This window comes from Motacilla alba, chromosome 2 (assembly GCF_015832195.1).
Source record: "Motacilla alba alba isolate MOTALB_02 chromosome 2, Motacilla_alba_V1.0_pri, whole genome shotgun sequence".
Lineage (NCBI taxonomy): Eukaryota > Metazoa > Chordata > Aves > Passeriformes > Motacillidae > Motacilla > Motacilla alba.
The window spans coordinates 129,224,955-129,240,572 of NC_052017.1; the positions used below are offsets into that span (position 1 = coordinate 129,224,955).

At 40.6% G+C, this 15,618-nt stretch overlaps 1 protein-coding gene across 6 annotated transcripts in view; it reads left to right on the plus strand.

Moving 5' to 3' along the window:
• Window positions 1-3,120: 3,120 nt before the first annotated feature.
• The window catches only part of CPQ (carboxypeptidase Q), a 201,952-nt gene continuing 189,454 nt past the window's right edge, over window positions 3,121-15,618 (plus strand). For all 6 annotated transcript variants that reach the window (XR_005255819.1, XM_038128054.1, XM_038128053.1 and 3 more), the window contains exon 1: window positions 3,121-3,204. The gene's annotated coding sequence lies outside the window, so the exon portion shown is untranslated. The remainder of the gene's footprint in view (window positions 3,205-15,618) is intronic.

The following is a 15,618-nucleotide window of genomic DNA, read 5'->3' on the forward strand; positions in this document are numbered from 1 at the left end:
GAAAAACTTTAAATGAAGAAAACATCTTGTAGTGATATTAAAATCCATTGTGGACTTAGAGGAGACTTTTGGGACACTGAGTCAAAAAATAAAAAATGCTATACTAAAGTAAATAAATGTCATAAAATGATAATTGAGAGCATACCCCTAAACAAGGGTAACTGGTATATTGGTAATTCTTCAGTCTGGTACACTGTGCTCCCACTTCAAACACCTTTTGTATTTGGTCCTGTGCTGGCAGCTTTTCAAAGGAATCTCATACTTTCTTCCCTCCCCCTCCCTACTTTGCATAATAATTAGAATGTGAATATGCTTGTGATTTCTTCTTATTATTTTAATACAGTCACATTTTAGAGACTTCAATAAAGTTTGGAGGACAACAAAAGCAGTTCTTGCTCCAAAAGCCATGCAGTCTAAATGGAGTAGAAAACCAAAGCACAGCAAAGTAGCATCATGTCACTCCCCCTTCTTTGCAGGCAGAAACCTTGTACAAAGCAATTTCCATCAGAAGAGATTCAGGAGCCACTCAGGCAGTGAGTGTTTTATGGCTAACAGCACACTCCACCAGTTGCTTCATATGCTCTACAATAGGAGGTGAAAAAAATTCAACAGTAAGTAGTGTCATATGTCCCATACATCCTCATTTTAGGCTGAATTCCCCTTTTCAGGAGCTAGGTACCAGCTTATTCCTTGAAGCACCAAGTTACAATCTGATAATTCTGAATATTATTGACATTCATATATATCCAATCCCTTTCTTTAATAGTAAGTTCTTGACTCTGACACTGTTTCTACCAGTATAATCATAGCAGTCTCGTAAAGATGCAACCTTCAAGCACCTGATAATCTTTATGAGTTCAAGGGTATTCATGATGGATGACAAAGATGATTTCTGGATGGTGGGGCTGGGATTTTGCCCAGCGTAGTAGCCTGTAAAGTTTGTGAAACTGATCACAAGACTCCTCAGCTGCAGACTCTCCCAGATTTACAATTACAGTCCTGAGGAGGGAAAACCCAAGCAATCTGAAAGTCCTGAGGTTGTAAACAAATCCATGCATTTAGTGAATAATGCAAAATAGAGAAAATCACATAAGAGGTGGGTATAAGGGAAATACCTTTCCCGAGGCTAAATGGGTATTGATGTGTTTCAAACCTGTAAACAGATTTGTGCATGTTGCTGGCTGAAGAGGGGTGGAGCTCTAGGTTTTGCTGTTATGCCTCAACTTGGTTTTGTCACTCCTCTGGCAAGGACAGCAGAAGACTAAAGCAGTGAGTTCTCTACCCTCTGACCTGGGATTAATGACAGCTACACCAAGATATCTCCATCCTTCTGACTATTTGATGAAGGAGAAAAAAAAAAAAAGATGGCCTGACTCTCAACTTGTTGGTATAGAAGGATTAACAAAGGAAGCGAATTAAGGAAAAAATAATGGGAAACCAGTTGGGTGAAGTGATTTAATTGCTAAGGGAGCAATGAAAAGAAATCACTCTCATTAATCGATTTATATACTTTATATACTGCAAGTACAGTTTTACATGAGCTTGTTCATGAAGACGTTCTACGTTCTCTCTTGCTGAAAGTGAAAAGGAACGCTGTACATTGGCAGTTAAGTTCAAGTTGTTGTGGGTGTAACAGCCGAACTTTGGGGATGGAATATTTTCTTGTATGATTTTCATATTTATCACATTAATCATGGTATAATCTCTTTCCAGAAGTACAGAACTAGATGAACCCTTGCAGCTTATAGGGTACTATATGTAAAGAATATCCAGAATGTGCAGCCAAACAGGAAAATATCTGACAGCCTTTTCCTTGTGTAACATTTTTGTTGAAGCAGTTGTTTTGTTACCCTTAATGGAACAGGACTCTTAAGGACTGTGGCAGTTTGAGAAATATGTTGTTTCATCCCACCAGCACACTCCCTGATCTGTATGGCAGAGGACAAAGTTCCAGCTGCAAAAACATACTATTCAGATGCTGTACTGAAAAATAAAACTGAAAAAATACAAATGAGTCACCTCAAATACAGAGGTGGAGGAGTGAGGTTGGCAGGAACAGCCATTATCTCATAATAATGTGTTTTAAACCCCTCCTCAAGAACACACCCATGAAGCTCATTAGTATAACAGTCTTTTCACTGAGGCAGAAAGTTCATTAATATTGGAATACGGTGTTGAATATTAGAGGGAAATTCTTCAATGTCTTCCTCCTACAGCAGCTTTTTGGAAATGCACCAAGGGCTTTGATCCTAAAAACCCTTACCTCTGAGCACCTGGGTAGTCCCATTGACTTAAACAGAATAAAATGAGAGCTTTAATTCAAGTGTTTGCAGATTAAGACTGATGTTTGTATTTTAAGATCTTATCTACAGAAGAAATTGCACTCATTTACCTAAGTGTTTTATAAACACACCTTTATTTAAATGAGTGCAATGTTACTTCTGCAGGCAGCCACCATCTGAGGAGCAGTGGCCCTGCCTCAGTTCCCAGGAGCGTGAAGGCAGGAAAGGCTCTCAGACAGCTGGAAAACATAAATAAACTGCACAAGCAAAAATTGCCATGCTCTGAAATACTCAGAAGAATGCTGCCACTTTGCAGCCAGCAGGAAAAGCTCCTCATGCTTCATCCATTTTCCATGTGCCCTTGCACCACTATCACACATCCCCTATAAAAGCGCAATCATAGAATCATCACAGCATCACAGAATGGTTTGGGTTGGAAGAGACTTTAAAAACAGTCTCGTTCCAATCTCGTTCCATGGGTAAGGACACCTTCCAGTAGATCACGCTGCCCAGCGCCCCATCTCAGCTGGCGTTGAATATTTCCAGGGATGGGGCATCCACAAATTCTTTGGGAGGCAGATTCGTCCAACGCCTCACCACCCTCACAGCCCCTCGCACGGAAGCTCTCAGTCCCCTGGAAAGCCCGGTGGTGATCGATGATGTTTTTCAGGCCCCAGGGGCTGGGCGGCAGCGGCCGGGCCGGGTCTGCCTGGCCTCGGGACGGGCTACGAGGCGCCGGGGGCACCGGCGGCTCCCGGGCGGCGGTGGCGGTGAAGGCGGCGGTGGCGGTGAAGGCGGTGAAGGCGGTGAAGGCGGTGAAGGCGGCCGCCCCCTCCCACCCCGCGGCGGCTCCGCCTTCCCGTCCGCAGCCGCCCGGGGGTCAGGGCTGTGCCGGCGCCGCCGCCCGATCTGCACGGGGAAGGTGCGTGTTTGCTCTGCCCACCGCCTCATCCTCCTCCTTTTTCTCCTCCTCCTTTTCCCCCTCCTTCTCCGCACAGGGCGTCCCCTGCGCTGCTCCGCCGGGCTGTAGCGCTTTTTCGGGAGGCTTCTGCTCCGGAGGAGGGACACCTCGCCGCCATTCCCGGCGCCCGGCGGGGCTCAGCCCCGGCTCCCTGTCTTGCGTTAGAGCCGTGCAGCGTGTGCTGCCTCTCCCCAGCCCGCAGTGGGCCCTTCGCCCGCCGGGCCGCAGCCCCGGTGCTGCCGGCCCTGCCCCGGCTCGGTGCGCTGGAGCCCCCGGCCTGGCAGCGGGCTCGGCACCGCCTCGCTGTACCTGCTGTCCGCCCTTTGCCGGGGGGTGACTGACACCAGCCTGGTCGTACTTCAGGAGCGTGGACGTTCCATCGGTGACACAGCAGGAAAGGATCTGGAGGTGCTTGTCGACAGCTGGCTGAACGTGAGCCAGCAGTGAGCCCAGGTGGCCGAGATAGCCAGTGGCATCCTGGCCTGTATCAGCAGTAGTGTGGCCAGCAGGAGCAGGGCAGGGATTGTCCCCCGGGACTGGTTAGGGTACACATCAAGTACTGCATCCACTCCCGAGCCCCTCAGTACAACGAAGACATTGAGGGGCTGGAGCGTGTCCAGAGAAGGGCAACAGAGCTGGAAAAGGGTCTGGAGCACAAGTCCTGCGAGGAGCAGCTGAGGGAGCTGGGAGTGTTTGGCCTGGAGTAAAGAAGGCTCATGGGGACCTTATCATTCTCTACAACTACCCGAAAGGAGATTGTAGCCACATGGGGGCCAGTCTTTTTTCTCATGTAACAAGTGACAGGACTACTGAACATAGCCTAAGCTGTGTCAGGGGAGTTTTAAGTTGGACATTTGGAGGAATGTCTCAGAAAGAGTGATTAGACATGGGAATGGAGTGCCCAGGAAGTGGTGGAATCACCATCCCCGTCAGTGTTTAAGGAAAGACTGAACGTGGCACTTTGTGCCAGGGTGTAGTTGATGTGGTGATGTTCAGAGACTGGACTCAAAGATCCCAGATCTTTTCCAGCCTAATTGATTTTGTGATTCTGTGAAACAAAATCCTTGCTCACCCACTTGTTCCTCTTAATTTAAAAACAAATATGGACTCAAAGTTGGCAGTCACGCAGTGCTTGGGGGATGCATGGTCAGTGTTAGGCAAAGCATGATGCTCTGCCATGATCCTGAAGTGAGCAAAGTTGACAGCAGTCACTGACCAAAAGCTAAAAAAATATATAAATATTGTGAAAATAATAGATAAAAATATAAAGAAACATATAAAGTAACATAAAAAAGATAAAAGTTCTGTGGGCTGAATCAGATTTGACTAAGGAAGCATTAGATGCAAAGGAACCTTTTGAATGTAGTGGTTATATCTGCTGAGTTGTACATGTGCTCAAAACTACAAAAGAACAAGATACAAGCACAAGAATTCAGTTTGTGTGTTAATTACTTGTTTTTTCCTCCAAACTGCAATATTTTGAGGACCTGACTTTCCTAAGTGCTGCTTGAGCGCCAAAAGTGCCTGCTCAGATAGTGCCATGCACAAAGGCACCTAAAATCCTAACGTTTTGTTAAGTGAGCCTTAATTTTCAAAGTTTTGCCTGTCTGTTTTTTCCCCTTTTATTCAAAATTAGATTAGTTTTTTACTAAATTTCTGGTTTACTAGTTTTTACTAATTGTTTCTGAAGATAGTTTTCTAGAACTTTTGTAGGGGTGTTGTAATCTGTTGATTAAAGGGGACTGTGCAAGTGTTTCTTCTTAAAAAGCAATACTTGGGATGGCTGTAGAGCAGACTTCCTGTGTGGAAATGGAATAACTGCTTATATCTTCATCTATCTGTAAGGTATCTCTCTATTTTATCTTGTGAAAATTCATAAGATTTAAGTTAGGGTGACAAAAGCTGGCCTTGATTTTGTTCTGGGTAATTTTCTGCAGGGATGAAAGCTTTTATTAGAAGTCTTTCTCATGCTTACCTGTCAGATCTTAAAATCACCTTCCAGTCTTGTCTGCTGCTCCTTCTTTGGATTATTATTTTTAATAAAATCTCAAACCCTTATTTCCTCAAAGAAACCCCTGCCATGTGCATGAGAGTTTTTACATCCCTTGTTTCCTTGTAAATTTTGTCTAACTCCCTTATACATATCCACCCTGTGTTGAATAGCGTCTATCTGTTGTCCCTTGCAATCAGTTTTACTTTACTCAGACTTCTGTCTTTCAGATGAAGGCTGTGCAGTTAAACTTGGATCAAAGCCACCACAGCTTTAGAGATTCATACAAAGCCTTTGTCTTACCTGATCTTGTTTCTTGTTGTTTAAAATACATATCATTCTTTTGAACAGCAAAACAATAAGATACCGAATCAGATAAGAACAGATTGCAAATTTGGGCTGGGGAAGAACAACCTGTCATTGACCCCTGTTGGGAGACATCTGTTAGCAAAAGCTCATATAAATCTGTATTTGTTTTATAACATGATTTTGCAAATGCCTGCATGTCTTTAATGTTGATTTGAGAAAGGAAGCAACTTATAATATCTTACTCATGATATAATTGCAGAAGCTCATAATGCACATGGGATTCTTTTATCTATTCCTCCTATATTGTATAAAACTTTCTTGTTTTAAGGTTGAAAACTTTGCCTTGTCATTTCTTCCTTTCTTCCCAATTGTGGGAGGATGAAGATGAAGGGTGGCAGTACATCTAAGAGGTAGCAGCTGCAGGGGTGAAATATTTTGCCTAAAGAAGTACTTTGTGGGTAGGAATGTACAAAACGATTACAATCTTGAAGCTCTACAGTTCTTTCTGTTCTGTCTCGACAGGAAACATTATCTGTCAAAAACTGCATTGCAGTAATCTTTCACTTTTTTGTAACCAAATGTCTGCAGTAATCTCAAAGTAGTGAAATAAATGTAAATTCTTTCTTCAGCTGACCCCAAGTCACTTACATTTTCACTGTGATGGCAGTAGTGAAGTTTTAGCTCAGATTTGTAATCTCTTAAATGCCAATTACGCGATTAAGTCAGTATTTTTGCCAGAATCTTTGAAGAATGCTTTGCTCTTTTTTGTTTCAGATTTACAGCACAAGAGAAAATTGTATGTGAGCTTGAGAAAAATGTTAACCTTGTTAGCCTGTAAAGAATGTTAGCCTTTTTTAAAAAAATGGTAATTTGGGTACCTTGCTCTTACAAGAGACTTGATTTCTGATGTTGAGATGGAGAGAATGGACCAGTTGTGGGAGATTTGCTTTTAATCTATCTGTCTGTCTATCTATCTATCTATCTATCTATCTATCTATCTATCTATCTATCTATCTACCTACCTACCTACCTACCTACCTATTTTTTTTATTTAATGAAGAATATTCAGATACCTGGCTCATTTGGATTTTTTCCTTTTTTTCCTGTACTGGTATTAATAATAGTAATATTTTATCAGACTCCAGGTCGAACTAACATGGGCCTCTTCTATGAATTTTCTCCACAGTGGGTGAGAGAAAAATGTAGAAATCCCTTTGGTGCTGTTGCTGCCAAGAGAGGCTTGATAGAAGTGTCTAATGAATAGACATGTAGATTAAAATACAGCTCGAAGAATTTATGTATTTTGGCAAAGTGTTTTATTGTACTACACACTGCAGTCAGAGGTATGGCAAAAGACTTGTGAGCTTACAGCCTGACTAAGAGAATACTAATGCTGTTTTAAAAAGGAAAATATATCAGTCAAATTTCTCTCAATTCTCTAAGATAAATTTTAAATTGGTGATCATTATGTTATAGTAAGAGGAGGTTAATCTCAGGTCACCTATCATAGACATTGCTTGCATCATAGGAGTTACAAACAACTAAGATTATTTTAAACTTTCCTGAGTGACCATCTTGCATTCAGTACAAGAGTGCTGGCTGTTTCTGCAGGCTCAGGATTTGCCCAAACCTGATTTCTGACCCCACAGACTCATCATCTTGTCCAACTGAGAATTGTTGTCACCCTTTTAAAGCTTGTTTTAGTACTGATATAAGAAAACAGTTCTGGGTTTAAATCTGTTGTTGTCTATGTGTTTGGGCTTTCTTCTTTCTTTCTTTTTCTCAAGTTGATGGTTAAGGTGACTGATCTTTTACTTAAATGTAGTGAAACTGCATTTCCTGCTTGAATACTCTGTATGAAAGTGAATGAGGCCACTCTTCTGTCCGCCCCGAATAGCCCCACAAAAAGGGGCTTATATACTATTATGCATGTGCCAATTATAATTTGAGAAAGAAAAGTTCTTTTTTGAGGTCTTAAAATATGATCTGAGCCAATAGGCTCCAGTGGGAAAGCATCCACTATTTTATCTGTAACATTTGCAGACCAGAACTTAAATTTGATTTGTCTTAAATGGTTTCCCCTTCTACTCTGCACACATTTTGAGATTAGTGTTTCTGATTCCGTTGGCTTATTCTGTTCTGAATCACAAGGCTGATCTTCTCGTTCTCTCTCTGGTCATGTTCTCCTGTACAAAACACAAGTCCTTTTTTGTGACAGACAATGAAACACTTCTTGGAGTTTTAGTTTAATGAAAATCTTTATTGCTTTGGAAGCAGAAAGAATTGTAAGCTAACTAATTTCTTTGAGATTGATCATATGATTAGTCTTTAAGAATGATTCTGTATATTACTGCAGTGGGCTGTTAATATTTTCTCCTATGACAACTAGGTAAAGCAGACAAATGTAATGCTAATCTTAGGTAATCTGTTCAGTGCTGTTGAAAAATACACAGAGCAGACAATTTCTGCCTAAGCAATGCACTGTGAGATACCCAGGAAGGAAAACAAAGTCAGCTTGGTTGTAATTACTTGTTCAGTTTGATTGTCTTGAAATAGCCATTGAGTTAGGAATCTCTAGAGGGTTTTCAGTTGAAAACAGCTTCAGAAGTAGGATTGGAAAATTCTATGCAGGCTCTGGGTTACCGCCCTTGTGCATTTTACCTGCAGCTGCTGCAGAGTTTTCCACTCCAGCAACCCAAGTGGCCTTTGGTCAGCCATTCTCACCCATGTGGCCGTGAAAGAGCAGAGCTGTCTGTTCCTCAGAGCGCAGGGACTTCTGCAGTTCAGTCTTCCTTTGAGTAGTGTCACCATGATATTTTATGAAAATCCCTTTGCCAGGATTTTTTCTCCTGAGAAGCTGAGAAGCCTCGGAGGAAAAGAAAAACAATAATTATCTGCTGTTGTGGAATGCAACAGGTGCATCTTGGATTGGTCCATGTGAGTTGTTTCTACTTAATGAGCAGTGTCAGTCCAGCTGTGTCGGACTCTCTGGTCAGTCACGAGCTTTTGTTATGATTCATTCTATTCCTTTCTAGCCTTCTGATAAATTCTCTATTCTTTTAGTATAGTTTTAGTATAGCATTTTAAATATAATTTATATCATAAAATAATAAATCAGCCTTCTGAAACATGGAGTCAAGATTCTCGTCTCTTCCCTTGCCAGGGTTGCCTGCAAAAATCCCACAGAGTAGTACATCTCTGTTTTCTCTTTGGAAGTAACCTCCCAGTACTAATGCTCATTATTAATTTCTACAAACAAAGCAAAATTGCTTTTTATGGATTGGTTCTCAGCTGCTGATCAGATGGACCAGGTTCTGGTCTAAGTGAATGTCAATTTGAAGGGCAGAATGACTGTAGCTGAGATCTAGATGTCCTTAAGCCACAACTGATCCAAATCTGTGTCCCACTCAGTCCGGGCTGGTAAAATACACCTACACTGATTTTAATATAGGTTGCTCCAGCAGCTAGAGTCTGTGATTTGTGCTTCATTTTGGACTTAGGTCTTCTAGCTGAAGAGAAATCTTGCAGAAAGAGTGGTAGTGAGCAGGAATGTCTCTGTGGCTGCCCTTCAGAGAGTAACTGAATGAGGGCAGATGGTGCTGGTCTCCAGCAACCAATGCCACCCAAGTCAGCAGATATATTTTTCTTTGCAGTGCTCTGTGGTGTACTCTACAGTTGTTAGAAGACCTGGTGTAGCCAAATGCAATGTATCCAATACAGATGGATTGTACTGGGCTCTTTGGTAGTTGTACAGGTTTGGACTGTTCATGCAAATCTGGCAAGGAAAGAGGCTTATAAGAAATATTGAGAGAGACGTTTTAACAGGGCATCTTGTGATAGGACAAGGAGTAATGGTTTTAAACTGAAAGAGTAGAGTTTGACTAGAAATAAAGGAGACATTTTTATACTGAAGGTGATGAGACTCTAGAACAGGTTGTCCAGAGAGGTGGTAGATGCCCCTTTTGTGGCGACAGTCAAGGTCAGGTTAGGTTGGGCTCTGAGCAACCTGATCTAGTTGAAGCTGACCCTGCTTGTTGCAGGGGCGTCGGACTGACCACGAACATGTCTTCCAACCCAAACCATTTTACCACTCTGTAGTGACTTTCCTGAAAATCCAGAACAAGAGCAGTTGAGCAGCTAAAGACAGAAATGGGAGCATAGGAATCTTACATAAAAATAACTGCTGGGAGCTTATCAGTATGTGAATTCTAAATAAGAAAAACAGGTGCATACTGGGTAAATAAAAATTAGAGTAAGCACCTGTCTAATGTTACTTCCCGAAATGATCAAAATGAAACATGCTGTCTTACATCGCCTGTTTCTACAGACAAGTGGCATAGGAAGGATGAAAGTCAACTATTTTCCCTGGAAAACATTTTTAGATGTGATGCAGTAACAACTGGGCTGTTTGCTGCCAGCATCACTGCAGCTGTGGGGAACTGTCTGTGTAAATTCAGCTGCTCTTCTGAAAGCAAACGGTAACTGCTGTAAAAAAGGCCTTAATCTAGGAATTAAATAGGATGGTAAACTTGAGAAATGTAGGCTTCTTGCTGGCCTTGCTTGCTCTCCAGGTGTTTATATCCAAGTACTTTGTGCTCAATAAGTATGACTTGTTGGTAAACATGGATTAAGGGCTGTAGGGTTATTGTTGCCATCAGATCTGTTTCAGGGAATAACTGGGAAGTTGTCATAGGGGAGCAGAACCAAAACGTAAGTGTAGTCACACATGGTGAAATCATCATCCTGAAAGGATCAGCACTTTATGAAGAAGTCAAAGATGCTTTTGAATGAAGGAGCATTAATAACTTCATGTGAACTCAATTTTCATCAATTGCCTCTGCTTGCAAGCTGATGTATGTGATAAAATCGAAACCAAGTGTAAATGATCCTCCAATACTGGTTCCATTTTAACTTGGAATTGCTTTTAATTAATCAAGAGACTGACATTTGCAACATCTGGATTTACTGAAGCATGCAGAGGCTTCATTTTTAACTCACAGTAGTAACAGTCGGAGTCCCAAATGTTTGATAGTTGCTTTTTTCATGCTGGGGATAAAGCCCTCTGAATTTGATGTAGTTATGACTGAGCAATTGTGTGGGTTTGAAAAACAACATTTATAGTAAATCAAAATAGACTGGTCCAAATGCTTTGTTTCTTCAAGCTTTTGTCTCTTCAGTGGTAGGTCTTGTGACTAGAAACAGTTTAAGGCCACATTCCCAAAGCTTGTGCTTGCAGAAGGCTGTTTTGGAGGAAGAACCAAAGCCAGAGATGTCTTAATTCCCTGAGCTCTGCTAATTTAGGTAGAACTGTATATAAATATCAATTTAAAGAGTGTTGTAAGTAGATTCACTTTTTGTTGTGTACCAGGCATAACTTGTCCAGCAAAGCCAGGAGGAATTTGTGGCTGTCACCTGCAATAGCAGAAGGATAGGAGGAGCAATGGGGCTATGGAAGTGAAGTGAAGCTGTGGGCTCTCTGGACTCTGTCTGGCTGAAGTCCCTGTGTGCTTCCTGAGCTCAGCACAGTCACTGACCTGAGCCTGGTGTGTTCTTGTCAGTGCTGATGGGTTGGTTTTCTCAAACTTTGGAGTTTGGGAGCTGGTACCTGTGTGTTCGCTTTGCCTTATGCAATCTGAACTGTGCAGAAGTATTTAAGATCTAGGAGGAAACTCCTGTCTATTTTGTTTTCTCCCATACTTTCTTGGCATAATCTAATCTCTGAGTATTATTGTTCAGGTGCAGTATCAGAATCATGTGTAAAGTCAGGGAGATATCTTAACATTTGTAGAAAGGGTTGATCACATTCTGTCACTGACCTCTTTATATAATTAGTGTGTTTACTCTATGGTATATTTTGGGGGGGTGGTTGTTTGGGATTTTTGTTGGTGGTTTGCTTTTTGTTTGGTGGTTTGTTTTTTCTCTTTTCACTTTGCCAGTTGACATTTTGTAATGTGACCATTTGCTTCAGTGCAGCAAGCTTTTGGTCATCTGCTCTTGGTAGTGTCAGAAGAAAGGGGCTGAGGGGTTATGCTAATGTCTTTCATGTGGCAGCTGAAGCACTTGGAGGTGTCACTTCTGGGTCCCTCCTCTTCCAATTTTTGGTTCACTTTGTCTGTAGTTGTAAGGCGTGTTTCTGTCAGCATGTCTGTGCAGTGAGTAGCACGGGGGACCCTGGTGATAACAGGGATTTGTTGAACCTTGCTCAAAATAAAAATTAAAAATAAATTAATAGTGATACATGTCTATTGTCCTAGCTGGCATTTTTATCCTACAATAGCAAAATGGTGTGATAATTTTTGTATTTTAAATGATAGTGAAAAGTAATTAGAAGTTAAATACAGGATCAGATCTGCCTTATGCAGGGTAAGTGTGGTGCTTCATGATCAAATGTGTGCTGCACTGGGGAGTAGCTTTGATGAAAAAGTGGTGCTGGAGCTTTCTTCCACATCAGAAAGAGGTCTGGTTTTGCTAATTTATTTCCCAAAATTGGCCAAAACCCAGATTTCTCTCAAGCTCTTTAAGTAAAGTGTATTTATCTTGCTAGCAGTCTGTTACACTCAAGCTTTTAAAGTTTTTTTTTTTTCTTTCTTTCTTTTATTCTTTTTTTTTTTTTTTCACATTTCATTGCATTCTGCAGTTGGATGGTGGCCCAATTGTACATTGCCACTGAACTGTAGCCACTTGTTTCTGATGCTGATATGCTGGAATACAGTGTGATATTTGAGTACCAGTATTATGCTCTAGTGAACATGATGAAGTCATAAATGACATACTTCATAATATATCTCATCGAAATTAATATCTTTTCCCGCCCTTAATATAAGTAAAGAAATGTGTGCATCATGAAGATAATTTTTCTGTCAATTATAATGAGAAATTCTTGATCCTTCACTTTCTTGTGTAGTTTCATTCATGAATTTTTGTTGCTTTGGAAAGGGAAGATTCATTGGGTGTATCCTACAATAAGGAGGGGAAAGACTAAAACAAAAGTTCTTAACAAATCTAGCAATATGTTGACCAGACTTCTCAGCTTCCCAAAACCCCTTGATTGCTTTTTATTGTAGCAGTACAAGGAACTGACCTTGTCTTCTGACTGTAGAGAAAGACTGTATGAAAAAACATGACCAATTAAATACTCAAAAAATTTACAGTTATTTTCATCTGGAAATTTTATTTATTAATATTCTTAAATATCTTATATTCAGCATTACTGAATGATTATTGACTTAATTTGGAATTATGGTGCTACTTAAGTTTGTACACTGGGATTGTAGATGTAGGAAGTAAAGTAGCTAAAATGGTTGGATACTTTTGAAAATATTGGTATTGCCCTTTTTTGGTCTTTTTCTTTAAAGTGTTTAATGTGCATAACTTTTCTCTGAACCTGCTGACTTAAAACGAAAAATTTTGTTCCATGTGCAAAGCAAAAAGTGCTTTATAGATGTGTGGTTGTAGAGGCATATTATTCTTGTCATATATGAAAATGCTAAGAATTTAACTTAAAAGTTTCTAGTTCTGAGGTGGTATATAATATATATGTAGCTGCAAATATCTGGTGCAATTTTTGTTAAAATTCAGTAGAAGAGTTCGTCTGTTGAACTCCTGTTACACATTACATAATTAGTAACTAAGGTTGCTTATTTGGTGGTTCATTTTGGTAAATGTCCTGACCCTTAGCAGTGTAATGTGTAGTTGTCTTTAAAACTGAGATTTAGTTGTTGGAAGGAGAAACTCAAAGTATTTAGATTTTCTGGCCAAAATCTAGAGCACACACGTGTTCTGTAGGACTGGACAGCCTTCTGCTGGAGCGCTGCTTGGAGGCACATCAAGAAGTACCTGCAAGTGCCAGATGCATGGCAGGGGGATCCCTTTTGGCTTTCACAGAAGTGGCAGACCAACCTTTGTCAGTAATGTACTGACTGTTGCTAGCAGAACTTGGTTTGCTCCTGTTACAATGTCTGTCCATCAGTTTTAGCTCTTGCTATCCAGAGGTGTGGATTGCTCATTTGCTCATGGCTCATACCTCCTGTCATAGGCTTCCTCCTGGTAGGGAGATAGGTTTCATCATTTGGCTGGATGCAGTCTGCTAGTCTTTCAGTAAAAACTCAAAAGGAAAATATTTAACATCTGATTTGTGGGAATGATTTAACTTAATACAGGATGTAAGATGTCTTGTTGAGCATGTTTTCAAACAGAAACTTAGTTTTTGGGTGCAAGTTTTTGGGAAACTTAGAATTTTGGGTGCAAGAAGTTTAAGCATAAGTACTGAAAGGGTTGTGAGAGAAGATTTCTGTGGTTATGTTGCTTCTTTAAAAAGGGAGCCTTTTTCACCTGTAGGAAAGGCTGACACAAAAATATGCAATTCTGAAGAGTTTGTGTCTCGGTAGTTTAGGAATTTTGTGAAATGGTACAAGATAGCTGTCTCGCTTTCTACAGTAGGGCAGTAGTGGATTTGAGGGAAGTTGAATGTATAAATACCAGGTAGTATAATTGTAGCCCTGTTCTTGTATGAGTTGATTTATTTGTCCAAAATCATTCCCTCCCCCTCCCCTCAGTTGTCTTTCAACATTATCAGTTGTCTTTAGCTTTACATTTTGGCATTTAATGTAATATGAACAACATTGTATTTTGGTGTCATTGTTTCCTAACTGCCTTCCATTCATTAGGTCTTCAGTTCTCATCTAAAAATCCCACTGAATTCCTGTCTTTTTCCTCTGAAAAGATAATGTATTCCCTTTTGAGAACTGTATTTTCCATGCTTATTAAGAAGAATAATATCAGCTGGTTTGTGGCTGAGGCATTGTTCAGTGCTTGTGGGGTTTTTTTGTTATTCTTCATTTTTGTCTGGACCACACCACTTCTTAGAAAAGTAGCTGGCTGATCATTTCTTTGGCTTTGCTGATACAGAATTTGGATACAGTATGCTGGATACAGTATCCAGCACATGGATTATGGTGTGATTCTTCAAGATTATTGCCATCCAGCAGCAGCTACGGAGTAAGAATATATCAAGGTAGCCTGTTACTATTCTGAGGCTTGGAGGTGAAGAAAGAGGGAAGAGTGGCTTCTTTGCTGCTTCCTTTCTGTGTTAAGCTGTAGTACTTCCCCCATACTGACTATAAATAGGGTATGAACTTCTGCCAAATGGGGAACTGTGGCTGCAGTGTCTCTTGGAATGTTTGGACTTTCTCAGTCTTAATCTTTATAGAGTTTCTAAAACTTTTCACTTCCTATTATGTCTGCATAAGTCAGTATCACTACTAGAGCCTATATGGTCATAGGTCACGGATTTCAGTATGTATCTTCAATTGTAGAAAATCAAAATAGTTCTGAAGTTGGTAAAAGTAAAACAGCTCAGGTGTTTCCTTTGGTATTTTAGACTTTTTGGTCCAAGTAATAACATTATCCAAAACCTTATATCCTTGTTGTGTTGTACTCTTCTTTACCTTAGTTTTACAATTCAAAAGGCTAATTTTAACGGCTTTGTGATGTAAATGATAGTTTCCTGTGTGTGTTCCCAAACCCAAGATTTTCCAACTGATTAAATGTTGTCCCAGATGAGGAATTATGACAATTCTGGAAAAGCAGTCTTTGAGGAATGTCTGCTTTTCTGCTTCACTCTTCAAGATCATAAAGCTTGTATTTCCTTCACCCCCCCATTCATCCCTCCTCCTTATCTGTATAAGTGATGGAAGAACTCTATGACTTTATTTTTAGGTAGAAATCTCCGCCTCATTTTGCGAGTTCACCTAGCCTCCCAGCCATCCTACTCCACAGCTGTCACAACAAACTTTTTTCCGGTGCTATTAAACGTATCAGACATCACTCTGCAGCATGTTAGTTTGTTACCCTGAGGCTTTTCAGTCTATTCTCATGTCATCAAAACCGCTGTGTGATTTCAAGATTTCCTCCAGTCCCTGAAGGAAAATCAAATGGTGATTAGGAAACTGATAGATACTCTGCAGATATAGCAGATCTCTAGCAATTTAGGGGTTAATAGCCTCAGTTTATTGTTTTCATTCCTCATTTCCCCTAAGCGTGACTTCTGTGAACTCTCTCTATTCTTTTGTCTGTAT